Source organism: Lactuca saligna, chromosome 6 (assembly GCF_052625555.1).
Source record: "Lactuca saligna cultivar CGN05327 chromosome 6, ASM5262555v1, whole genome shotgun sequence".
NCBI classification, from domain to species: domain Eukaryota; kingdom Viridiplantae; phylum Streptophyta; class Magnoliopsida; order Asterales; family Asteraceae; genus Lactuca; species Lactuca saligna.
In genome coordinates this window covers 77,822,087-77,848,504 of record NC_136422.1, presented here as the reverse complement: position 1 = coordinate 77,848,504, position 26,418 = coordinate 77,822,087, and the positions used below count along the sequence as shown (strand labels likewise).

Genomic DNA, 26,418 nt, shown 5'->3' with positions numbered 1-26,418 from the left:
CTTTTATTTGTATTTTTCTAAATATGGATGGTGAGTTTCCAAATTTTTATATAAATTTTGGAGACTCTCAAAATCGTTCTAATGCTCAGTATTTTGAAAATTCTTCGTTTTTTTCAAATCCTAACCAAAATCCTGTCACAAATAATCTTCAAACATCACAAAATACTAAAAAACAACCAGGAGGAAATAAATGGGATGCTGCAAAAGATGTCGCTTTAATATCAGCATAGTGTTTTGCTAATGAAGATAAGGAGCGTGGAAAAAACCAAAAAAAAGCATCATTGTGGGCACAAATAAAGCAACTGTATGATGCCACTTGGGTTGAAAATCCAGAAATGCTAAATAGCAGGAACGGAGATAAAATGAGAGGTCGTTTTAAACGGCTTAGTGAAAATGTACAAAACTGGGTTGGTGTGTATCGGGAAGCATGGCGTCGAAGAAGAAGTGGAATGAGTCAAAAAGATATTGAAAACAAGGCTCATAAACTTTATGAGGCGAGTGGGAATAAGTTCAACAACATTATTGTTTTTAATGAAGTTATGTGTAAACATGAAAAGTGGGCTTTAGAGTTAGATCATGACACAACACGTTCCCATCCTGAATGTGAAGTGGGTAATGAAGAAAGTGGTGATAGCTCGAAAAGATCAAAGACTACTGAAGAAGGGGAGTTTTGTGTCCATTCCAACCCAGAAACGCCAACTAGTGATGGTTCAATGGTTAAACATCCAATGGTTAAACATCCAACAGGCAGAGATGTAGCAAAAAAAAAAGGAAAGGTAAGGCTTCTAACGAAATTGTTACAGAACTTCGTGCAATGAGGCTTGCTAGAGAAAGTGATCTTGAAGTCATGAAAAAAAGAATCGACTTGGATAAAGAAATGCAGCAACAAAGAATCGACTTAGACAAGGGAAGGGAGAAAAAAAAACAAATGAAAGGGAACTCGTCAAGATGCAACTTTTGCATTTGAACACATTGCTACAAAAGGAGCATTTATCGCTTGAAGAAGAAAACATGAAACACTTTCTAATGTCGAAGTTTTATGGAAACTAATTATCGGTTATCATGTGTTGTATATTTCTAGTTTGTCTTTTAATTAACTTGTAAAATATTTTATTATGTAGTTTTGTGTGTTATGTACTTGTAAGATATTATACTTTTGTATTTCACGTATTTGTAATATATTTTATTAAGTAATGTTGTTTATAAATCTCTTTTGCACATGGAGTTGTCAGTAGGCCAGTAGCACACTTTATCATCTACCAAATCGAATATTATCTTTATTTCTATGTGTCACTTTTGTATTAGATGCTTAGATTTTATTTAGATAAACTAACATAACATTATCTTTATTTTTTATAATTATCTTTTTAGTATAAATAGGTATATCACTGGCATACTTTGATATCCAACACTAACTCTTCATTTCTTATCTCTTTGAAAAATGTCTCATAATGAAAACTCATCGAGTTCGAATGAATATTCAGAATGGGAAACACGGGTTGTTCAAAATAATAGACAACTCGATGAAATCATCACTGAATTACTCATACAAGATCATCCTCCCAGAGCAAGAAGGAGGTATTGCGACCGAGAACGTGAGCAGGGTGAGGCACGTTTAATGGAAGACTACTTTGTTGACAGCCCAACGTATGACCAAGCAACCTTTCGGCGTAGATTTTGTATGCAAAGACCACTATTTCTCCGTATAGTGACAGCTGTTACAGCTAATGACCTATATTTTCAACAAAGGCGTGATGCCACAGGTAGAAAAGGTCTTTCACCATTGCAGAAATGTACGACATCTATGCGGGTTTTGGCGTATGGGACATCATCAGATGCACAAGATGTGTAGCACCTGGTTCCTGGTATGTTTTCTTGATTATTAACTCTCCTTATATATTGTATTTTAATCTTAGACTCGGCGAGTTGAAGGACTAACTCGCCGAGTAGAAGCGGGACTAGACGCGGGATCTACTTTGTCTACTCGGCGAGTAGGCTCGTGGGACTCGACGAGTAGACCCTGTCTGGACTAAAACCCTAACCCGGGTGTTTGCACCCTATTTAAACGATCTAACCCAGCCTCCATTTCCCCTAGCACTCCCAGAGATCTGTAGAACGAAACCCTAGCCCCCTTTGTGTCCTTGTGGGTGATTTTTAGCATTGTGAAGGTAGTTTGGAGCTTGGGAGAAGAAGGAGAAGGTTGAAGAGTGCAAGAAGGGAAGAAGATCCGGAATCTACTCTGTGAAGGGCTTCTATTCAGGTAGAAAAGTTCCTGCCTTGATCTTTAGTTCATTGAACCCCCCTTTTTGTCCCTAAAAAGAGGTTTTAAGCCCTAAGAACCTAAATCTCTATGTGTTTATGGTTAGTGTTCTGCAAGGACTTCGGATTTGGACCTTTAGGACATCCTAGTAGCATAAAGTCTCTGTGGTTGAGGTGATTGAGGTCCCTATTGAGTGTAGGACCTCTTAAAGAGCTTGGAATCGTATATTTGAGCTCATAGGGCCGTGCATGCACGTAAAGTTTGCAACTTTACGTGGTAAACATGCCCTAGGACCATAGATATGTGGTTTTGAAGCATTGCATGTCTCAGATCTAACCTACTTGGGAAATGGGTCGAGGGACTCGGCGAGTCCCATAGTGGAACTCAACGAGTTCTATGCAGACAGTCTTAGACTCGGCGAGTTGGATGAACAACTCGGCGAGTCCTATGAAGATTGCCTGGAGCTCGCCGAGTTGTTCTTCAAACTCGGCGAGTCATATGAACTTTCGCAGAGCAAGAGGGGTTTAAGCATTGAAGGATCAACCCTTCGTACCTGCACGCGGAATTAACCGTGTAACGAAATCCCCTAAACCCCAAACCCTCGTATGGGGTGATCTAGTGTGGATTGGAAGCGAGTAGGGGATCCGCTCGAGGAACTCGGCGAGTTGCTTGCGGACTCGGCGAGTCGGGACTCGAGTTGGCCCCATATTCCCGAGTGGTGAGTCAAGGGTGACTCAGTGAGTGGGAGAGGGTCTTGGCGAGTAGGACTGGATTAGTAAGGGAAGGACTCGGCGAGTCCAGTCAACTGGAAGTTGACTTTGACTTGGATTTCGACTTGGTCAAGGGTAAAAGGGTCATTTTACCCTAAGTACATCTAGCAGTGTTTGACTGATCGTTTTGTGGGAATTATAGCCGGAGGACGTCCAGAGCAGCAGCAATAGACAGTTAGTTCCCGATCAGATCAACAACTACTTTGAGGTGAGTTACCTTCCAGTAGCGGTGGGTCTACGGCCACAATGCCGGCCCACCAGTAGGAGTTGTATGTAGATGATTGTCTCTGTGATATTCATCTAGGGATTACTACTACCTGTGTTATGTGATGTGCTAGTATGACATGATGCTATGTGCTTGTGACAGTAGGGGGAGATAGTCCCCAAGATATCCGGTCGGTAGGGCCGAAGGGGTAGTCATACCCAGCCATGCTAGATAGATTCTGATATTGTGATACATGTTATGTGGTAGTAGTAGATGGGACAAATAGTTCCCCAGTATCCGGTCGAGAGGACCGAAGGGGAGGCCAACACCCATATATGCTAGGCAGCATCCGGTCGAGAGGACCGAAGGGGAGGCCAGCACCCAGATATGCTAGGCAGTATCCGGTCGAGAGGACCGAAGGGGAGGCCAGCACCCAGGTATGCCAGGCAACGTCCGGTCGAGAGGACCGAAGGGGTAGGTCGGACACCCAGATATGTCTGACAATATATGCATGTTATGTGGTTATATGGTATGTGGTACGGTGGGGGAACTCACTAAGCTTCGTACTTATAGTTTTCAGTTTTGGTTTCAGGTACCTCTTCAGCTAAGGGAAAGGAGCCGGCGCGGTAGCAGCATGTCACACACACTCTTGTTTCCGCAGTTATGAGATTATTCTGGGATTGATACTCTGATATTTTGGCTGTTTACATGTTGTGGATTTCAAATTTGGGTTTCCGATGTGAAATGGTTTAATTAAACAATGTTTTAATTATTAATGTTTTCTTAGTAATGTTTTAAAAACGAAATTTTTGGACGTGAAAACTAGGTCGTTACAAGTTGGTATCAGAGCCCTGGTTTGAGGGATTCGGACTCACCTTCGGGGGTGTCTGAACTCAAATCAAGGGAGTAAAAGATTTTCCAAAAAGAAATGTTTTCTAAGAATTAAGAAAAGGGTTTGAGAAAGAACGAAATGTGTGATGTGCACAACCGGCCGAGCTCAAGTAAGTATTCCCCAAAGTACCCATACAAGCTTATATTGTGTTTATCGGTTTCAGTAGAACAACATGCTAGAATAGGACTAAGGATTTAGTAGTGATGCCTTATGTGCCTGCTTTATGTGTTTCAGTGTATGAAAATTGCATGCTAGAATTGAGTAGACAGCAGTAGGATAGCCGGTTAGGTTATGCATGATAGTATGAGTATTAGCTCTGTATGCTAGATCAGTTTCTCTCTATGAGAGCGGATTTGCTTGAGATTGTTCCCTTAGTTCGAATGCTGCTTGCTTTGTGCTTTGTGGGACTCTGAGTGGTGGGAGTTAGCCATTAGGTGAATACGTCATGTCACATGTGATCATGGTTGAATAATCTTAGAGTGCTGGATTTGGCCCTATTGCGCAGCTCTCGTTTGAGTCTAACCGTTGTAGGGACGAGTCTGTTACTCGAAGGGTTATTCGAGCCTCACCCCATGTGATGGTATTCAAGTAATGGTTAACTGGCATTACTAGGAGGCCTTCAGCAGATGAGGACATGTTAGGGTGGAGCCTGAGATTTCCTAGGGCAAGCCTAGGATGAGTATAGCGGTGATCAGCAGTAGTGGAAGGAATCTGGTGGAGTCGAGGCAGTCCTTGAAGAAGGTACGGATAGATGTGGAAGGTAGTATGGGCCCGTACTACTGAAAGCAGAGGATCCGTACCCGAACCAAGGAAGGCCAAGATAAGACCAGGGAACTTGTAAGTGGTTGTGATCCCTCAAGAAGTATTAGTATCACTAATGATTGTTATTTATGTATTGCAGAATGGTGGTACTACGATCGAGGCCGATAGATGGCGGTTCAGGAGAGGGGTCAGGTTCGGGATCAGGTTCCGAGCTAGTAGATGAGGGACTACGTGAGTTCATCGCGTCAGAGATCACCAGGGGTATCCTTGAGTCGACCCCCATTATCTTCGGGTCGATCAAGGAGGGGATCATCGAGTTGATGGAAGATCGCCTCCGGGCATTCAGGAGCGACATGGCATCTGGCCAGTCGGGATCTCGCACATTGTCCTTTAAGGACTTCAGGGGCAGTGGTGTGCCGGATTTCCATGGGGTGAAAGACCCCATTGCCGCCAGACGATGGATTGCAGACATCGAGTCTGCACAGTTGACTAGCTTCTGCCCCGAGGGGTCGAAGGTGAGGTATGCAGCAGGGTGATTACGAGACCAAGCTCGAGACTGATGGGAGTCAGTGGGTGACTCGTTGGGAGCCTCAGCGATTGAGGCTATGACTTGGTCAGATTTTGTGACTAGATTCAAGGCAGAGTTTGCACCGGCTGTCGAGCTTCATCAGCTGGCCAGGGAGTTTTTGGACATGAGGCAGACGACAGAGACTGTGGTGGAAATCACCACCAAGTTCCGGGAGAGGGCACTGTTGGTGCCCCAATATGCGGGCTATGAGGACATGAGGAGGACCCACTATCATGACATGCTCCGGGCAGATATACGGGAGCACGTTAGTTTTTCAGCTTGCCCCACCTTGGACTCTATGATTGCCAGGGCGAGGGAGAGGGAGATAGATTTGGAGCACATCCGGAAACGGAAGGCAGAAGAGGGACAATCAGGAGGGGCTTCAGGGAAGAAGCCCAAGGGATCAGATTTGGGGCCGAAAGGCCAACAGGAATGGGGCCGCTGTAGGAAATGCGGCAAGACACACGAGGGGGTGTGCAGGTTGGGATCATCAGGCTGCTACAAGTGCGGCAAGTCTGGGCACTATAGCAGGGATTGCACTGCTCCAGCAGCAGTTATTTAGACGTCTGAGTTGCTGTGTTTCCACTGCAACCAGAGGGGCCACAAGAAGGCCAATTGCCCCCAGTTGGCAGTTCCAGCGCCAGTGAAGGCGCCAGCTCCAGCGACCCTGCGGATCATAGATGGCCGGCAGGGCAAGGTAGTGGCCCCAGTGGTGAGGAGCCGGGCATTTCAGCTGACCGCCGAGGAGGCACGCGCTGCACCCAATGTGGTGACGGGATCGTTCCATGTGAACGGCATCCCAGTTTAGGTGTTGTTCGACTCGGGTGCCTCCCGATCATTTGTTTCCCTTGCGCTTAGCAAGAAGTTTCCTGAGTCTTCTGGCGTGTTAGATTGCCTTTTAGAGGTAGAAATTGCCGATGATCGATCGGTGTGAGCATCGATGGTGTTTCGGGATTGCGTATTGCGTTTGTTTGAGGAGTGCTACTTGGTAGACTTGGTTCCCATTCCGTTGCGTGGGAACAAGGTGATTATAGGCATGGATTGGTTGAGCCCCAATGGGGCAGTGATAGATTGCGCAAAGCAGCTGGTGCAAGTCAAGACCCCAGGTGGGGAAGAGTTAGTGATTCATGGCGAGAGGCCACAGTGTGGACCCTTAGTCTGTTCAGCAGTGAGGGCTAGACGATACCTTCAGCAGGGATGCGCAGGTTATGTTGCGTATGTGATGGATACCCGGGAGGCAGGTAAGGTGACGGTGAGCGAGTTTCTGGTGGTGCGAGATTTCGCAGATGTTTTTCCAGAGGAGCTTCCTGGGATACCTCCGGAGTGACAGGTGGAGTTCAGGATTGACCTCGTTCCTGGTGCGGCTCCGATAGCCAAGGCACCGTATCGGTTGGATCCTCCTGAGATGCAGGAGTTGTCTACGCACCTGCAGGATCTGTTAGACAAGGGATTCATTCGACCGAGTAGTTCACCCTGGGGAGCCCCGATTCTGTTCGTGAAAAAGAAGGACGGATCGCATCGGATGTGTATAGATTACCAGGAGCTGAACAAGGTAACGGTGAAGAACCGTTACCTACTCCCGAGGATTGATGATCTCTTTGACCAGCTTCAGGGAGCGTCTTGGTTTTCCAAGATCGATTTGCGTTCAGGTTATCATCAGATGAGGGTCAGAGAGGAGGATGCGCAGAAGACCGTGTTTCGGACACGATATGGCCATTATGAGTTCGTGGTGATGCTGTTTGGGCTCACCAATGCTCTTGCCGCGTTCATGGACCTCATGAACCGCGTATGCAGACCGATGCTGGATCGGTCTGTGATAGTTTTCATTGACGACATCTTGGTTTATTCCAAGACACAGGAGGAGCATGAGGAGCATCTGAGAGAGGTTTTGGAGACCCTGAGGAGGGAGAGCTTGTATGCCAAGTTCTCCAAGTGCGAGTTTTGGTTGCGCGAGGTGCAATTTCTCGGACACCTTTTCAACCAGAACGAGATTCTAGTCGACCCGGCTAAGGTCGAGGCCGTGATGAGATGGGAGGTTCCTAAGTCTCCATCCGAGATTCAGAGCTTTTGTCACAACTGGAAATTTTGTGTCATGTAATCCATACACTCAAACTAATGTGAATCAAAAACTTCAATCAAATACATTATACAAATACTACAAATAGTCATCAAACAATTGGAAGACCCTAGAAGTTCTTGTTAAGTCCATTTTGGACTAGAACTTCCTTATTGGATCCAAATGGACCAATAAGCTTCCAATTAGATTATCATGAGCTTAGAACCTTAATTGGGCTCTAATTGGACCCACATTCATTTATTTCAATATTTTGGGCTAGGTGGAACCTAGAATGAAATAAATTACAAGCTTTGATCCATAATTTAACCTAACCTAGCTTAATGCACAACTTTATTTTATAAGGCCAATAAGCACCCCACACTACCTCTAATGTTGGGCTTAGGGGCAAAAAGCCCAAAAATCCTTTCTTCTCTCCCCATTCTCGGCCCAAGCCCAAGGAAAAAGGGAGAGTTGACCTTGGGTTGCCACCTCATTTTTACCCATAGGATCTCCATGCAAAATCTCATTCATCCATGCAAGCATCACCTCAAGGTCTTTTCTTCCTTCTCTCTCTCCCTCCCCCTTCTTCTTGTTTCGGCCGAGGCTAACCAACACACACACACACCTCACAAATTCTCTCAAAATCCTCTCAAGAAACTCTCTCCTTCCTCTCCAAAAATTTCGAGAATTCCAAGAGGATTTCAAGGGGATTTTTGCAAGATTAACATCATCTAAGGTAAGATTATGCATGGATCTATGATTTATATTCTTTTTGTTATCAAATCCCTTTCTAATCCATGCAAAAACCGTGATTTTGCACCTTAGAAAGCTTCATACACTCGAAAACTTCATCAAGGGTGCTAAGGCAAAAAAATCACCAAACTTTCTTCTATTCTTTCTTCAAAAACCGAACCAACACCCAAGGTGAGTTTCATATCCCCTTATTTTCGAATTTTTATGAGTTTTTATGGGGGAGAATACAAGAAAATGTGAAGATCCATCATTATGTGTATGTTGTGGTTGATTTCTATGCTTACATGTATGTTTTGTATGATTTTATTGATAGATCTAGGGTGATATGCTAAAAACCGAGACATATATTTTATCATAGCACAAAATAGACTATCACATGCAAAGTATACTAAGAAAATGGCTAAATAGCTTAACACCACTTAACTTGGGCTAAAAACTCATTTTTTTTGACAAGAAATGTTGAAAATACAAAGTTGAAGGGCCTAATATGAAACATTTCGAAATCTGATGGGTGAGATGAACCAAAACAGTTCACATAATGTATTTTTCTGAAAATATACTATTTAGAGGGTTAAAAACATAAATTCCAAGCTTATTGGGCTAAATATGACATTTTCGGCCCAATAAGGCCCAATATGCGAAATTTTCTAAATTGGAGGACCAAAACTGCATTTTTCTGTAAAATAGTGGGCTATAAGTGTTCCATATGCTTTTCAAAGGTTTAAAATGCTTTCCAAATTTAAAAGGGACCAAAATTGTAAAATTTTTCCAAATTGGGTCAAAAATGTAAAAGTTGCGAAAAATAGGGGCTATAACCGAGAAAACTGAAGTTTCAAGGGCTTAAACTGTTTTCTATGATAAGTTGCTGGAAAAATACTTATGTCAATAATTTTTGGTATAAAAATGTCAAGAAAATTGATTTAAGGACCAAACCGGAAAGTTTTTAAATAAAGGGGTAAAAAGAGTAAATTCTTCAATTAAGGAGGGGCTGAAAACAGAAAATCTTCAAGGCTAGTTAATATATGCAATTTGACCAATTGATGGTAACACGCTTGTCGATGAAATACAATATACTACAATACCAAAAGTCGTTGTCAAACGAATTGGTTCGGTCTCGAACCAATAAAAATCCAAAATCACTAACACGACGAAGCTACGACATTTCGATTCATAACCATAACGATTACGATTACATGCGAGTGTGCACAGACGTCTACGCACCATCTTTGGGCCCCAAAAGTGTAAAATCTTGTCTGTTGAGCCTAGCTAGCCCAACGACCTGATCTTAAGGCCCGAGGGTCTCTCTCTCTTACGAAGTGTTGGGTTTTACCGACTCGACATAACGTAAAAGGACTTTCAATGGCAAACATGCTGCTGGTCCCCAAGGGTCCTTCAGTGCTGCTAGTAAAGTCTGTAACTCACGATTGCGAGTTGGGCTTCGGGCCCTTCGCAATTGCATTTGGTCTCGGACGACGCGGGGAAACCCCGAAGGTTTCGTACCTTCTCCCTTCCCTCCGGTCGTGGGACTTTACAAGTCCGGGAGGATCGAGTCGCGTGAAGATTTACGAGTGACGCCTAAAAGGATCACTTGTAAGGTTGTTGACTTGACGTTTTCACTAACGCATGTCCCAACACTTCACCACTCTCGGTATTCTCGATGCCTCCGGAATACAACGATACAACGATAGGAAAACGTCGGGTTTTCCTAGGATTTCAATAACGATTACGAATTTCCAGTCGAATTTCACAACTCTTACGCTTACATCTATAGAATTCAAACAAGCATACTCATGGATCATTACCTATTTTTATTACACCATTCAATTTCTAGAAAATATCGGATTTTCTAAAGGTTTTCAAACAACACACTGGATTTCAAACTCTACTTATGAACTCACCAACATTTCATATGTTGACGTTTTTCAAAATACTTGTATTCTCAGGTAACAGATAAAGTGAAGATGATTTGTACTCACGGACGTTTTGCTGTGAATTAAGTAGTACCAAACAGTTATTTCTTTGAATGTAATTTTTGGAACAATGTAATGAATGTAAACGTTACCAGTTGTATCATTTCCAAATGTTGGTGATGTATAATGTTATGTTTCATGTGTATGCATTGTTATGGTATTCAATGAGTCACAATAGCCCCCAGACGTTTCCGCCGTCTGGTTCGGGGGTGTGACAGCTTCCTAGGATTAGCAGGCTACTATCGGAGATTCATTCAGGATTTCTCCAAGATAGCCGTACCCCTGACGCGGCTGACGAAGAAAGTCGTGGTCTTTCGGTGGGGACCCGAGCAGCAGACTGCATTTGAGACGCTGAGATGGAGATTGTGCGAGGCGCCAATTGTGACATCCCTATTTTCACGGCCAGAAAAGACCGATTTTGTTTATGCTTTATAAAAATCAGAGTTCTTCTTTTAATAAAAATGTTGCGGAATTTGTTCCCAGAAAAACATGATAAATACGTTATTAAAATATTTCCGAAGAAACGTACTTTACTCATTTTAAAACGTTTGGGATGTCATCGTCAATACAGGAACATGAGCATAAACATAACTTACATTTATTTACACTAGTGATCTACATCTCTTTAAATCTCTCAGTGTAAAGTGACTTCGTATCAACACCTGTGATATAAATAAACTGAGTGGGTCAGGTTGGGAAACCTGGTGAGTACATAGGGTTTTCAACCCACAATAATATAATTATTATGTTTAAACAATCAAACAATCAACCCAATTACCCATCCCCATTATCTTCTTTAGTCTTAAGGATCTACCCTAAGAATCAGCTATTCCTCGATTATTTATTCCTAAGGATCATCATAAGGAATCGACACGAAGTCCATCATTACCAAGACTTATAGAATATATCTGGTGAACACGTGGTCCGAAACATCTGGTAAACACTTAGTTCAAAAGTAACTAGTGAACACACTTAGTTCAAAATACCTAGTGAACACACTCAGTTCAAAGATACGTAGTGAACACACTCAGTTCAAAAATACCTAATGAGCACCTAGTTCAAAAATACCTACATGTTACGAACCTGCTATCGTTCCACTGGACCGTCTAGTATCGTCAATAGTCGTCATCTATACTCCACTAGATGATTGGATCGCTGACAACACTGATGTCTCCCATCGTGTGATCACAAAACAACTATTTCATCTACCCGTGTTTTTCCCAACACGTTTTGTAGATATAAAATACGTATACAGTTTAAATCATTTAAAGCATGTATAAAAATCTTTCACCCAGCATAGACAGCAAGTATTCAGACAATATGCACACACAACACGTAATTTATATTAAAAGACTTCATATCTATGTGTAAGATGAAAGGGAACTATGCACTCACAACACGTAAATTATATAATAAATACTTCATATCTATGTGTAAGATGAAAGGGACCATGCACTCACCTGAGAAGGTGGTGACTCGGTAGTCGGACAGCGCTTCGTTTACTTTAAAATAATTTCCTTCGACGAAACCTAGTATTATCACCAATAGATTTTAGTCTATTATTCGCCGAGACTAATTAATAGTCTAGCTATTATTACTATTATATAAGCGTTAAAAAAATTATATAACCCATAATAATAGCCCAAGTATTTATTATATGTTCTTAATAACGTTAATATAATTAAATAAAAACTATATTAAAAATAGCGTAGGCGTAGCTCACTTACAACGGGTTTTATAGAAAACCAGGCTTTGCTTGGAGCAGCGTTTCCGAGCCGGAAATATCTTCTTCTCGGAGCCGTCGAGCACTCCGGGGCTTCCGCCTCGTGCTAGGAAGGTTCCCTAGGCTTTTCGGGGGATTTCGGGGCTAGACAGAGGTTTTAGAGAGAGAGTAAAGAGAAGAAAGAATGGGAAAGGTGTGAAGAAAATGAGGGGGGGAGAGGTGGTATTTATAGGGTGAAAATGGCTGAAGTTGGTGCCACATGTCACCATCTAGTGGCAAGACTTGGGGAGAAAGCAATGGCCAAGATTGTGCCACATCAACCATTTTGGCACAGCACACTTCCGAATTCTAAAATTCGTAACTTTCACATACGACCTCCGTTTTTGACGTTCTTTATATCCACGCGTAGGTAAAAATAATATCTACAACTTTCATTTTGACTCCGTCGGCTAATTCTCGACCGATCTTAAATTTAACAGTACGAGGCGTTTAGACTGTTAAATGACCGCGAAGAATCTGTAACTCCTTCATACGGACTCTGTTTTTGTCTGTCTTTTTACCATTGAGTTCCTATTAATGAGATATTCAACTCTCATTTAGGTCGCATAAGCCAAAAACCGCTCGAACTAAAATTCGAGTTTCGGGCTGTACACTACTAAGCCGAATCTTAGAAAAATCATAACTTCTTCATACGAAGTCAGATTTGGGCGTTCTTTTTATGGATTTTCTCGGTTTAACATATTCTATGACTTTCATTTAGATCACTAAGGCTAAATATCGCTCTGTTGTAAATTCACTTTTTACGCTTCCCGGTGCCGTGCCGGTTCCGTCGCGAAACTTCGACGGGTCATAACTTCTTTGTTATAACTCGGATTTCGGCGTTCTTTATATGTACGGAAATCTTGTGACATATACTACAACTTGGTTCAAATTATTTATTCTAAATAATATTTTGTCAAAAAGTCATTTTCGACCCCTATTATCTTTAAATTGACTAGCCCGGATCTACGGGCGTTACACCAATCTTAGCCCTGCCAGAGGGCGTAGAAGATTTTGTGGTTTACTGTGACGCGTCCATTTCACGATTGGGTGAGGTACTGATGCAGAGGGGGCATGTCATTGCCTACGCTTCGAGGCAGTTCAAGCCTCACGAGGCGAACTATCCGACGCATGATCTGGAGTTGGGGGCAGTGGGTTTTGCCCTCAAGATCTGGCGGCATTACCTCTATGGGGTTCGATGTACCATCTACACGGACCACAAGAGTTTGAGGTACCTCATGGATCAGCCGAATCTAAACATGAGGCAGCGTCGGTGGTTGGACGTGGTGAAGGATTATGATTGCGAGATCCTCTACCACCCAGGAAAGGCCAATGTGGTGGCCGATGTGCTTAGTCGCAAGGCGGCGCCAATCAGGGATATTTGCATGAGGATGACTGTGGTGACTCCCCTGTTGGAGTAGATCTGGGAGGCTCAACAGGAGGCTATGAAGGAGGAGCATCGGAAGAGTAGTGGGTCAAGTCACCTCTTTCGATTATGATAGCCGGGGGTTATTGACACTACACCGTAGGGTGTGGGTGCCGTATCATGGAGGCGTGCACCAGATCTTGATGGAGGAGGCGCACAAATCCCGATTCTCTATTCATCCAGGGGCGACGAAGATGTATCGGGATCTTCGCCTAGACTATTGGTGGCCCTGCATGAAGCGGGATGTGGCATGGTACGTCGAGCGGTGCTTGACCTGCAGGAAGGTTAAGGCCGAACATCAGAGACCGCATGGAAAAATGCATCCGTTGGACATCCCGTTGTAGAAATGGGAAGATATCACGATGGATTTTATCACGAAGCTTCCCAGGACCGCGCTTGGAGTAGATTCGATTTGGGTCATCGTAGATCGATTGACCAAGAGTGCTCATTTTATTCCGATTCAGGAGAGCATTTCGGCCGAGAAATTGGCCGACATCTATATTAGGGAGATTGTGGCGCGGTACGGGGTGCCAGTATCTGTTATCTCGGACAGGGATGTGCGTTTTACTTCCAAGTTTTGGAAGAGGTTTCATGACGAGTTGGGCACTCGTTTGCATTTTAGCACCGCCTTTCACCCACAGACAGATGGTCAGAGCGAGCGGACCATCCAGACTCTGGAGGATATGTTGCAGGCGTGCGTGCTAGACTTCGGTGGTAGCTGGGATACTTATCTTCCCTTGGCTGAGTTCTCGTACAACAGCTACCACGCGAGTATCGACTGCCCTCCATTCGAGATTTTGTACGGACGGAGGTGCAGGACCCCGATATGCTGGGGAGAGGTTGGTCAGAGAGTTATGGGGAGCACCGAAGTGGTGCTCAAGACTACCGAGAGGATTCAGCAGGTTCGGAGCAAGCTGCAGACCGTGCAGAGTCGGCAGAAAAGTTACGCTGACAAGCGCCGATCCGACCTGGAGTTCCAGGTTGGGGATATGGTTCTCCTGAAGGTGTTTCCTTGGAAGGGCGTCATTCGATTCAGGAAGCGGGACAAGTTGGGCCCAAGGTATATTGGGTCGTTCAAGGTTGTAGCCCGGGTGGGCAAGGTGGCGTATAGGCTGGATCTGCCATCCGAGCTCCGTCAGATACACAACACTTTCCATGTTTCTCAGCTGCGGAAGTGCCTGGTAGACGACTCCGCAGTGGTTCCGTTAGAGGACATTCAGGTCGATGGTGGCCTGAATTATGTTGAGAGACCAGTAGCAATCATCGATCGGAATTCGAAGGATTTGAGGAACAAGCAAGTGGAACTCGTGAAGGTGCAATGGCAACACCGGAAGGGATCAGAGTGGACTAAGGAGCCGGTGGAAGAAATGATGGAGCATTATCCTGAGCTATTTTTGGAGAAAGCAACAGACTTCGAGGACGAAGTCTAAAATAAGTGGGGGAGATTTGTAGCACCTGGTTCCTGGTATGTATTCTTGATTATTAACTCTCCTTATATATTGCATTTTAATCTTGGACTCGGCAAGTTGAAGGACTAACTCGCCGAGTAGAAGCGGGACTAGACGCGTGATCTACTCTGCTACTCGACGAGTAGGCTCGTGGGACTCGGCGAGTAGACCCTGTCTGGACTAAAACCCTAACCTGGGTGTTTGCACCCTATTTAAACAATCTAACCCAACCTCCATTTCCCCTAGCACCCCCAGAGATCTGTAGAACGAAACCCTAGACCCCTTTGTGTCCTTGTGGGTGATTTTTAGCATTGTGAAGGTGGTTTGGAGCTTGGGAGAAGAAGGAGAAGGTTGAAGAGTGCAAGAAGGGAAGAAGATCCGAAACCTACTCTGTGAAGGGCTTCTATTCAGGTAGAAAAGTTCCTACCTTGATCGTTAGTTCATTGAACCCCCTTTTTGTCCCTAAAAAGAGGTTTTAAGCCCTAAGAACCTAAATCTCTATGTGTTTATGGTTAATGTTCTGCAAGGACTTCGGATTTGGACCTTTAGGACATCCTAGTAGCATAAAGTCTCTGTGGTTGAGGTGATTGAGGTCTCTATTGAGTGTAGGACCTCTTAAAGAGCTTGGAATTGTATGTCTGAGCTCATAGGGCTGTGCATGCACGTAAAGTTTGCAACTTTATGTGGTAAACATGCCCTAGGACCATAGATATGTGGTTTTGAAGCATTGCATGTCTCAGATCTGGCCTACTTGGGAAATGGGTCGAGGGACTCGGCGAGTCCCATAGTGGAACTCGGCGAGTTCTATGCAGACGGTCTTAGACTCGGCGAGTTGGATGAACAACTCGGCGAGTCCTATGAAGATTGCCTGGAGCTCGCCGAGTTGTTCTTCAAACTCGGCGAGTCATATGAACTTTCGCAGAGCAAGAGGGGTTTAAGCGTTGAAGGATCAACCCTTCGTACCTGCACGCGGAATTAACCGTGTAACGAAATCCCCAAAACCCCAAACCCTTGTATGGGGTGTTCTGGTGTGGATTGGAAGCGAGTAGGGGATCCGCTCGAGGAACTCGGCGAGTTGCTTGCAGACTCGGCGAGTCGGGACTCGAGTCGGCCCCATATTCCCGAGTGGTGAGTCAAGGGTGACTCAGTGAGTGGGAGAGGGTCTTGGCGAGTAGGAACGGATTAGTAAGGGAAGGACTCGGCGAGTTTCTCGCGGACTCAGTGAGTCCAGTCAACTGGAAGTTGACTTTGACTTGGATTTCGACTTGGTCAAGGGTAAAAGGGTCATTTTACCCTAAGTACATCTAGCAGTGTTTGATTGATCGTTTTGTGGGAATTATAGCCGGAGGATGTCTAGAGCAGCAGTAGTAGACAGTCAGTTCCCGATCAGATCAGCAGCTACTTTGAGGTGAGTTACCTTCCAGTAGCGGTGGATCTACAGCCACAATGCCGACCCACCAGTAGGAGTTGTATGTAGATGATTGTCTCTGTGATATTCATCTAGGGATTACTACTACCTGTGTTATGTGATGTGCTAGTATGACATGATGCTATGTGCTTGTGACAGTAGGGGGAGATAATCCCCAAGATATCCGGTCGGTAGGGCCGAAGGGGTAGTCATACCCAGCCATGCTAGATAGATTCTGATATTGTGATACATGTTATGTGGTAGTAGTAGATGGGACAAATAGTTCCCCAGTATCCGGTCGAGAGGACCGAAGGGGAGGCCAACACCCAGATATGCTAGGCAGCATCCGGTCGAGAGGACCGAAGGGGAGGCCAACACCCAGATATGCTAGGCAGTATTCGGTCGAGAGGACCGAAGGGGAGGCCAGCACCCAGGTATGCTAGGCAACGTCCGGTCAAGAGGACCGAAGGGGTAAGTCGGACACCCAGATATGTCTGAAAATATATGTATGTTATGTGGTACGGTGGGGGAACTCACTAAGCTTCGTGCTTACAGTTTTCAGTTTTGGTTTCAGGTACCTCTTCATCTAAGGGAAAGGAGCCGGCGCTGTAACAGCATGTCACACACACTCTTGTTTCTGCAGTTATGAGCTTATTCTGGGATTGATACTCTGATATTTTGGTTGTTTACATATTGTGGATTTCAAATTTGGGTTTCCGATGTTAAATGGTTTAATTAAACAATGTTTTAATTATTAATGTTTTCTAAGTAATGTTTTAAAAACGAAATTTTTGGACGTGAAAACTGGGTCGTTACAAGATGAATATATGAGAATGAGTGAAACTGTAACAAGGGATGCTGTAATAAAGTTCATAGAAGGTGTCATTTCATGTTTCGGTGAAAAGTATCTTAGAAAGCCAAATGAAGTTGATTTGGCAAGACTACTTCATGTGGGGGAGGAACGTGGATTTCCGGGTATGATAGGAAGCATTGATTGTATGCACTGGACATGGAAAAATTGTCCCACTGCTTGGGCTGGACAATATGCAGGTAGAAGCGGTAAACCAACAATCATTTTGGAAGCCGTTGCGTCGTATGACTTATGGATATGGCATGCATTCTTTGGAACACCAGGTACGTGCAATGACATTAACGTCCTCCATCGGTCTCCAATTTTTGATGATGTATTAGCAGGCCGGGCACCAAATGTGAGTTATGTCGTGAATGGTCAGGAAAATAATATGGCATATTATCTCACTGATGGCATATATCCCTCATGGGCTGCTTTTGTCAAGTCAATAACTTCCCCTCAACTTTGAAAACACAAGTTGTTTGCTGAACATCAAGAGGCCGCTAGAAAAGATGTTGAACGAGCATTTGGAGTTCTACAAGCTCGTTTTGCATTTCTTCGACACCCATGTCTTTTGTGGGACAAGGATATGATGGGGAAAATTATGATTGCATGTATTATCATTCATAATATGATTGTGGAGAATGAACGTTGCACATACCTTCACTATTATGATCCATCCAAATTTCTAAATGACAGGCCTACAAACCGGAAACGAAGAACCTATATTGAAGATGACGATCAAAATTTAGAATATTCCACGCAACGAATTGAAGACCTATCCAATTATATGACTAATAGGGCACAACTTCGCAACAGAGAAGCTCATAACATTCTGAAAAACAATTTAATTGAGCATATATGGCAAAAATTTGGCATTGATGGATAATTATGTAGTTTGCATCTTCGTATCTATAATCTTGTATTTCATGTTTTAATTGTAACTTTGTTTATCTATTTTATTAAGTTTGTTTTATAAATATAAAATATTTTTTGTAGTTTTATATTTAAAACAAATAATTTATTAATAGAACTAAATTAAATATTTTTATTTTTTTTAATAAATATTAGTAGAATAAAAAATAATCTTAAAATTTATTATTTATATAAAAAAATGGTTTGAGTTGGTTTGCTAATGGGTGTAAGAAGTTGAGTTTAGTTGGGTTGGATATGTGGAAGAGAGAGAAACTAATTAATTAACGGATAGTTGGGTTGGTTTTAGTTGTGAATGGGAGTAGTCTTAGTGTTTAAATGTTCTTATTATGAGCTTGTTTTTTTGGTTATTATGCGCAACTTAGGTTCTACACATGATAGTTTTACTATCGGTTAACCAAAAAATAAAAAAAATAAAACTTCGGTTTTAGTGATGGTTAGTGATTATGGGACTGTAGTTTGGTTTTGATTCGGTTTTTTGGATAACTCTCAAGGTTTTGCACATGACAACACAAAACGTGTTTCTATTTATGACATTTTTCACTTGTTAAATTATTCTTGATGCTTGAATCTATTCGAGAATATCCCTTGTATGATTCAAGGCTATCATGTTTACAATTGGATTGCTATTTGCTTCACATTTACAACAATGTAAGGCAAATGATCTATTAAAACAAAATACATGTTAAAATGTGACTTTATATAAATTAGAGCATTTACATATTTACAATTGGTAGTATCTTTCATTTTGACTTAATTTAGAAATAACTATGGAAGAATCCCACGTTGCGGGGTTGGTTACGCAATTGAGTTGATCCAAATGTTACATTTCATCCAAAATAAATCTTTCATCACCCTTGTATCTTTTGGGAACTCTTAGTGATGAGATTAATGGACCTAGTGAGCATCCTATTTTTAACACCTAAGCCAAGAAAATCAATATCAACAAAAAGTATAAAGAGATATGATCATACTGGTAGATTACTTGTATCAAATGAAGTCAACATTTGGTAAATTTGAACAATTACAATAAAGAAAGTAGAGAATTTTAGTCGTTGAGAAAATGATATCAAGCGATAACTGTAACCGTACTTCCGATAAATGCAATACCAAAATGTTATTTTTAATAGGCTTTAAAAAAGAGGAGCAAATACCATGCTTCTACACAGTAATTCTGCTATACATTATCAATTAAGGACTAATTCATCAAATCGACATAAAGTGTTAATTTCAATGAACAGAAAAGAGTAAAAACTTTTTCGAAACCAATAATCAGCGTCAATCTACATTCCGACAAAGATCCCTAATCAAATTAAAAACTATATGAGAAATTGTATTTGATAGTCCAAAGGGGATCATTATACTATCCTTACTTGACACTGCCAGCAAGAAACTATGGCCTAGATGTAAGCGAATTGGTCCAAGGGGGCTGGAGTTCTAACCTACATCACTGTACCTTTCATCCTTAACATGAAGATCCATTTTTGTAACCAAATCAAGCTCCTCAACACGTATAGTTGGACCATCTATGGCACTGTATAATGTAATTGTAAGTTGTAACAATCTCAATGGCATGGAAGGGTATTTTGCGATTTTAACTTTACAAAAACAGGAGAAAGGTGGAGGGTATAGCTGTCGAAAAATCTGTAAGCTTCGCTAATGATGGTGGGAAATTGGAGACACCCATGAGGAAGTCAGAGTCCATTAAAGAACCTGATGGGTATCTGAATGGAGCAGCCTACAAAAAAAAACTTCAGGTAACTTCAAACATATAGGAAGTAGCAAAAAAAAAAAACATAAACTGCATAAAACAGTAAAGTAAATCACAAATCAGAACCTAAATTTTTTGAATACTATGAATGAAAAAGAGTAATTCCACCTGTGATGTGAACGGTTACCAGCTGCCGGAATCTAGATTGGTTAACATGTAACCAAATCATATGTACTAAGTACTAGCAAAAGATTAATATATTTCAAAACAAAATCCATTAAAAAAACTCACAAGAGGAGCATAATTAACTATAAGAAAATTGGATGAAAAAAAATCATTTTGTAACTACTTTTTTGTTTTATGTGTGTTCCGGGTGAGTCAATCTAACCACCAGCATCAGTAAGTTTTTCCTGCACAAATTGAAAAGGTAAACATCATAAGAATAAGACATTTCGCTTAGACCATAAAAGACATAAATACCCTATGGTAGTAAGTCAAATACTAAGAATTATGTAGTTATAAATCGATACCAATTCACACAAGAAAGACGTCATAAATCAATACCTGAAACATAACTTAACAAAAAAGAAATAAAAAAGTAAATCAATATTTTGACATTATTAATATAAACTCATAAATACTCCATTTGTTGAAATGTAGTTATTATGTAGTTATTTAACAAAAGGGTTGAGAGTCTAAAAACACAAAACATACCTTGCCAGGTCTTCCTTTAGGAACTTTGAAGGTACGGATTGCTTCAAATCCAGATTCTAGGGGCAAGTTCATCAAGCAATGTACTTTTCAATTATTTTGTTATCATGATGGCATTATACTTTCACCTCTTATTACAACATTGTACTTCAAAATGAGATCGGTTCAGCTGGTACCAGGTTTACAACAGCTATAATTCGATAGATTTGTCAAAATACAATCCTGTTTTATTAAATCAACCTCAACTTCAGATTCAACATTAGGAAACAATATAAATGTGTTGAAAAGAAATCGTAAAAAAATACTTTTCTGAAGCCAAATATTTGAAACATGGGATTTTTTGGTGAATAAATTTGTATAGTTCAATAATTTAAGTAATTAACTAAAGTTCAAAGAAAAACACTTCCAAGGTTACCTATAAGATTGAAGAATTCCCATGTTTATGACAAAAAGTGCTTAAATTACTAACCTAATTAAGTAGTATATAATTAAGGTTCGCCAAATAGAAACTTAAATACCTTGATTCCTTCAAGATGTAGAGCCAATCCCATTTGGATTTTATAAAGCTAAAATATCTTCATATAGTAATTACCCGGTAAAGGATTTAATGAAAAATAAAAATAATCTATGGCTTCAAAGGATTCAATCTTCAAATGAAAATATAAATTTTAAAGAATTAGAGGCAAAATCGGGGTCAATATCTTACCAATTTGTTGCATAATAGAAAAACGAGCTGCAGTCTTTTCTCCATTCATATGTGTTTGCTTACTCATAAAAAAATTTCAAAAAGCTTCTGCAACAAAAATTTATAACAAATACACCTCATTTTACAATCTTCTTGTAAGTTATCTACAATTGCCCTCACCTGAATTTCCCACATCCGCCATGTCGGCGACAATTGTTTTAATGGGGGCGGTGTGACTCTTCTGCAATATTTTAGAGTTGTCTAGTCTTTTCTTTTCTTGTAATTATGAGTCGTCTATCGTTGTTGTTGTTACAATCAAAAGCCTCATTAATGCTGCAAACAGTAAATAAACAAAAATAAGATTGTCTGATATTTCTGCACACAAAACCAAACATATTGTAAATTAAGTGAACCACATTCCCTAGAAGTATGTAAATAAGTGAAACATATAGGATTCCAAGTTATGTCCATTTTCTTTATGAAACATGGAATATTGCAAGAGAACATGCAAACTACAAATCCATATAATGTTTTGTCCCAACTTCATTTGTAAACAGCGGAGTGATCATATCTAGGGAAAATATATAGAATATTTTAATCTCAATTTCATATTTTCAAGAAAAAAATTGTTGTGGATAAACACTAGTGCATGAGAAGTGATAAATTCAATATATTGAAAAATTGCTTGCACCCAAGCATCACCATCATAAACAACCATAATCTCACATGTAGTACCATTGCATACCCTGAAAAGTTAGAAATGTTGGGGTTTGAGCATTCTAACACTCCTAAGTGTACATGCAACCCTAAATACATTGGATCTATGTTTTCTCTATTATACATGTAAATATGAATATTCCAATGTATTATCCTATCTAACATACAATCTTTGATACTTGGGTAATAAAACAAGTTAGAATACATACCTTATTGATGTAGCTTGACTCCATGAAGCTTGAGAGCCTAGTGCCTCAAGTGTGACACCTCAAATGGTTCACACAACATCATCAACACTTAGAATAACCATGAGAAGAAGACATAAGACTTGAAAATTTGGCTTGCCCTCCATATTATGCACTAGTGCCAATTTCTCCAACCAATGGGGTCTTTATATAGTGTGCACATTAGGGTTACACCATGTAACCCATGACTTTACCCATTCCTTATGCTCCATGGGTTTTAACTGATGGGTTTTAGTCATAAGACATCCTATGTGCTCATATAAACCCTAATGCTTGGATCTAGGTTTCACTATTGTACATGCTTTGAATCCAAGAATATAAACCCTAATTCTAGCATATGGAAATCAATATTAACATATAATTAGGTTTAAGATATTAGCTTGATTGTTATGTAGCAATAACAATCCTAATTCCTCCTTGAATTGACTTTGGAATGCTTAGAGTCACAAGTATCACTCCTCTAATGGCTTACAAACACCAAGAGCAAATGGAGAAGGTATAAAGAGAGAGGAGAGATGTTAGAATTCGTCCTTAGATGCTCTAGGGATCAAGTGCATGAATTCTAAGGCCTTAGGGGTCTTTATATAGGGTTAGAGATAGGGTTTCAGTCATTATCCTTATCTAGTTGCTTATCCACAAAGCAACCATAAGATAAGCCTTGAAAACCCTTATCCTTTATCCTTTGGACGATTTCAAGGATCCTTATCTCCTTGAATTCGTTCAACCCATATTTAGGATAACCATTACCATATTTTGTAACTATCACATAATTACAATTCAGCCCCTCTAGTTTAATTAATTACACTTGATCACAAAATTAATTCCTAATTAATTATTGACCAATATTAATTAAGCAAATATGATTTCTCCTTTAATATATTATTCTTATAACATATTAATAAATCATAATAACCTCTCTCTCTTTATTTATATCTCCAATCAAGTTGCTTTGGTGAAGGCAACCCAAAAGGACCATGCACCATCGGGTCAAGTACATACCAAAATAGTTATGGACTTAGATACTAATCCAACATTAACCTCCATGGAGTATCCATGGATCACCACATGGGTTAAACCCAACATAAGGAATCATGGATCATAAGCCCACATATATAAAAAATGAATGATTTACACAATCAATCCCCATATATTTAATTAGTCTCATTTGATCACTAAATTAAGTCCAAATTAATTCTTGATCAATACTAATTAAATAACATGATTTCATATTAATATATTAGAACTTATAATATATTAATATGTCACAAATGTCTTTTTCTCATAAACGTCTATCCAAATGTTCTGATGCCATGTAACCCAAATGGACCAAGTCAATCGGGTCAAGTACATACCAAATATAGTTCTGATGCCATGCTTACCTTCCGAGTTGACATCTGCGAGGTGAGTTATCCTCACTATATCGATAGGGTATACGACACCAAGGCCGACCCTTTAATTGTTATTGTTATGGTATGTTGCATGTGCTCATGATTTGTTAGTTTGGAATCGAGGTAGATAGTATGTTATGCTTTTATGAATCGTAGGGGTTGGTGTGATAGTGACCTGCTAGGTCGGTACTCTAGTTATAGGAGAATTTTATGATTGTGATAAGTGAGATAGATATGTTTGATGTTTGAATATGCCAGTATATGATTGCTATGCGCACATGGTTATTTGCTTGTTGGTTGGGTTGAGGTGGTCCCGCTTCATCATACCCTATAAGTGGTCCAGGGAGACTGTAGGCTAATGTGGCGGACCAGTCATGCCGAAGGCTCGGGATAGATCTAGACAGACTGTAGGCCCAGTAGGGCGGTCCAGTCGGCCGATGGCCCAGTATGCATGTTGATTGATTGATTGACTATTACTGTTATGGTATTATCAGTGTGATGTTGGTATTTTGGGGGTAGCTCACTAAGCCCTCGGGCTTACAGTTTTTAGTTTACTGTTTCAGGTATTTCAGGAGATCGTGGAAAGGCGAAGGCGTGACCGTATCGCTCCTCATCCTTATGTTATGATTTTTGGGACACTCTGATGGAAAATGATTGGAAAACATTTTTGTCAACAATGCTATGTGGTTTTAAATATGATTGAAAAAGTTTAAATTTGTGTGAATTTTATCACTTAGACCCACCCCTACTGGAAGGTAACTCACTTCGATGTCGTCCAGTGTCTGAACTGTCCTCGGCGTGAAGATTGATTCTCCTCGACTCCTCAATCCCTACACGAAAATCCTCAAGTCAACAAATAGAACATACAACCCTAACCAGGGTTAACACAAAACCTGGAAAAGTTAACATTGGTCAAAGTCAACACCCAGTTGACCTGACTCGCCGAGTTGGTCAACATTGGTCAAAGTCAACACCCAGTTGATCTGACTCGCCGAGTTGGTCTACCAACTCGTCGAGTCCATACTTCACTAACCCAATCCAACCCCGACTCTACTCTCCGAGTCTAGCAAGAACTCGACGGGTTCTCCTTCATACAAACCATCGGGACCCTCTTCATCCGACTCACCGATTTCATCCATGAACTCATCGAGTTCATCCATGAACTCATCGAGTTCATCTCCCTCATAAAAATATTTCCACCATATGACTCGCCAAGTTGTATAAACAACTCGTCGAGTTCATCTGTTGGATTAATGTCTAAGTCCATAACTATATTTGGTATGTACTTGACCCGACCCGACATGGTCCATTTGGGTTGCATGGCATCATGCACTTGGATAGACTAAATGAGAGAAATAAGACACTTATGGTTATTAATATATTATAAGTTCTAATATATTAATAATAAGAATAATAATATTTAATTAGTATTGATCAAGAATTAATTTAGAATTAATTATGTGATCAAAAGAAGACTAATTAAATATATGGGTTGATTGTGTAAATCATCCATAACTTATATAGTGGGCCAAAGCTCCATGGATAATCAAGTTGGGTTAAACCCATAGGATGCTCGAAGGATGCTCCATGGAGGTTACACAACCCATTGGTCATGGAAATGAAAGGTCATGACAATTAGGGTTTACATGGTGTAACCCTAATTGTAACACACTATATAAGCATCATATTATTCACCAAAATCGGACACTAGTGTGTGTAAAAGAAGGGCTAGCCGATTTCATGAAGTGTGGATTTCTCTCTAAGTTATTCCAAGAGAATTTGATGTTTTGTGAGCCATTTGCGGTGTCACATTTGAGGCACTAGGCACTCAAGCCCCATGGAGTCAAGCTACACAACAAGAGGTATGTATTCTATCCATATTATTACCCAAGTATCTATGATTGTATGCTAGATAGGGTAATACCTTGGAATATTAGTATTGGCATGTATATTAGAGAAAACATAGATCCAAGGTATTTAGGGTTGCATGTACACCATAGGAGTGTTAGAATGCTCAAAACCCAACAGTGGCATTAGAGCCTAGGCTTGTTTTTCTGTATAGTTGATGCAATTGTTGAAAGAATCGGAGTTTTTATGCTATCTGGGTAGTGGACTCGCCGAGTTCCCTCATGGGCTCGACGAGTCCAAGGCAAAATTCATCCAACTTGGCGAGTTGGTTCATGCACTCGACGAGTTGGACCCCCTGACAGCTTATCTTTGAGTTTTGGTGCTGGAATTGGTCTATAATCATTATCTTAAACTGTTTTGGACTTATAAAAACTATTTTTTGATTTGATAATGATTATGGTAAACCAATTTCAGAGTTGTTATCAAAATTTCAAGTTTTATATGGTTAATTTTATGATTCTTGAAATTGTTGATACGCATGTTCTTGAACTTATGAGTTTTGATGATCATATGTAACCTTCTTGGTAGTTTAATTCTTGATCATTATCTATTTTAATGGAGTCCATAACTTTTCCTCTAGTTATGGATAACCAAAAATCACAAGTTATTAAATCCAATAAAAGAACTCAATGGTTACATAAAATAAAAATACACTCATTTTAATAAGCCTTTAAATCATAAGTTATGAGAAAAGAAAAACTTCCATAAGTTATGAATTATGAAGAGTCACTTTCTTAATTAGTTCAAAGTCTTACATAACTTGTCCTAAAGTTATGGAACTTGAAGAGTTTTTAATTAAAACTACTTTAAACACATAATTTATGGAATTGAAAAGTTTTGAAAGTTACAAAACTTGCCCTCAAGTTTTGGAATTTGAAAAGTTTCCTTTTATGAATACTTTAATTCCAAATTAAGCCCTTGGAATTTTAAAGAATTAAAATTCAACCCTTATACCATGATAATTGTCACACCCCAAAACCGATAACGGCG

The 26,418-nt window shown here is 40.7% G+C and overlaps 1 pseudogene; it reads left to right on the top strand.

Annotated features, from left to right (window-relative positions):
* The first annotated feature begins 1,585 nt into the window (after window positions 1-1,585).
* Window positions 1,586-26,418, top strand: part of LOC145002735 (uncharacterized) — a 43,551-nt pseudogene continuing 18,718 nt past the window's right edge.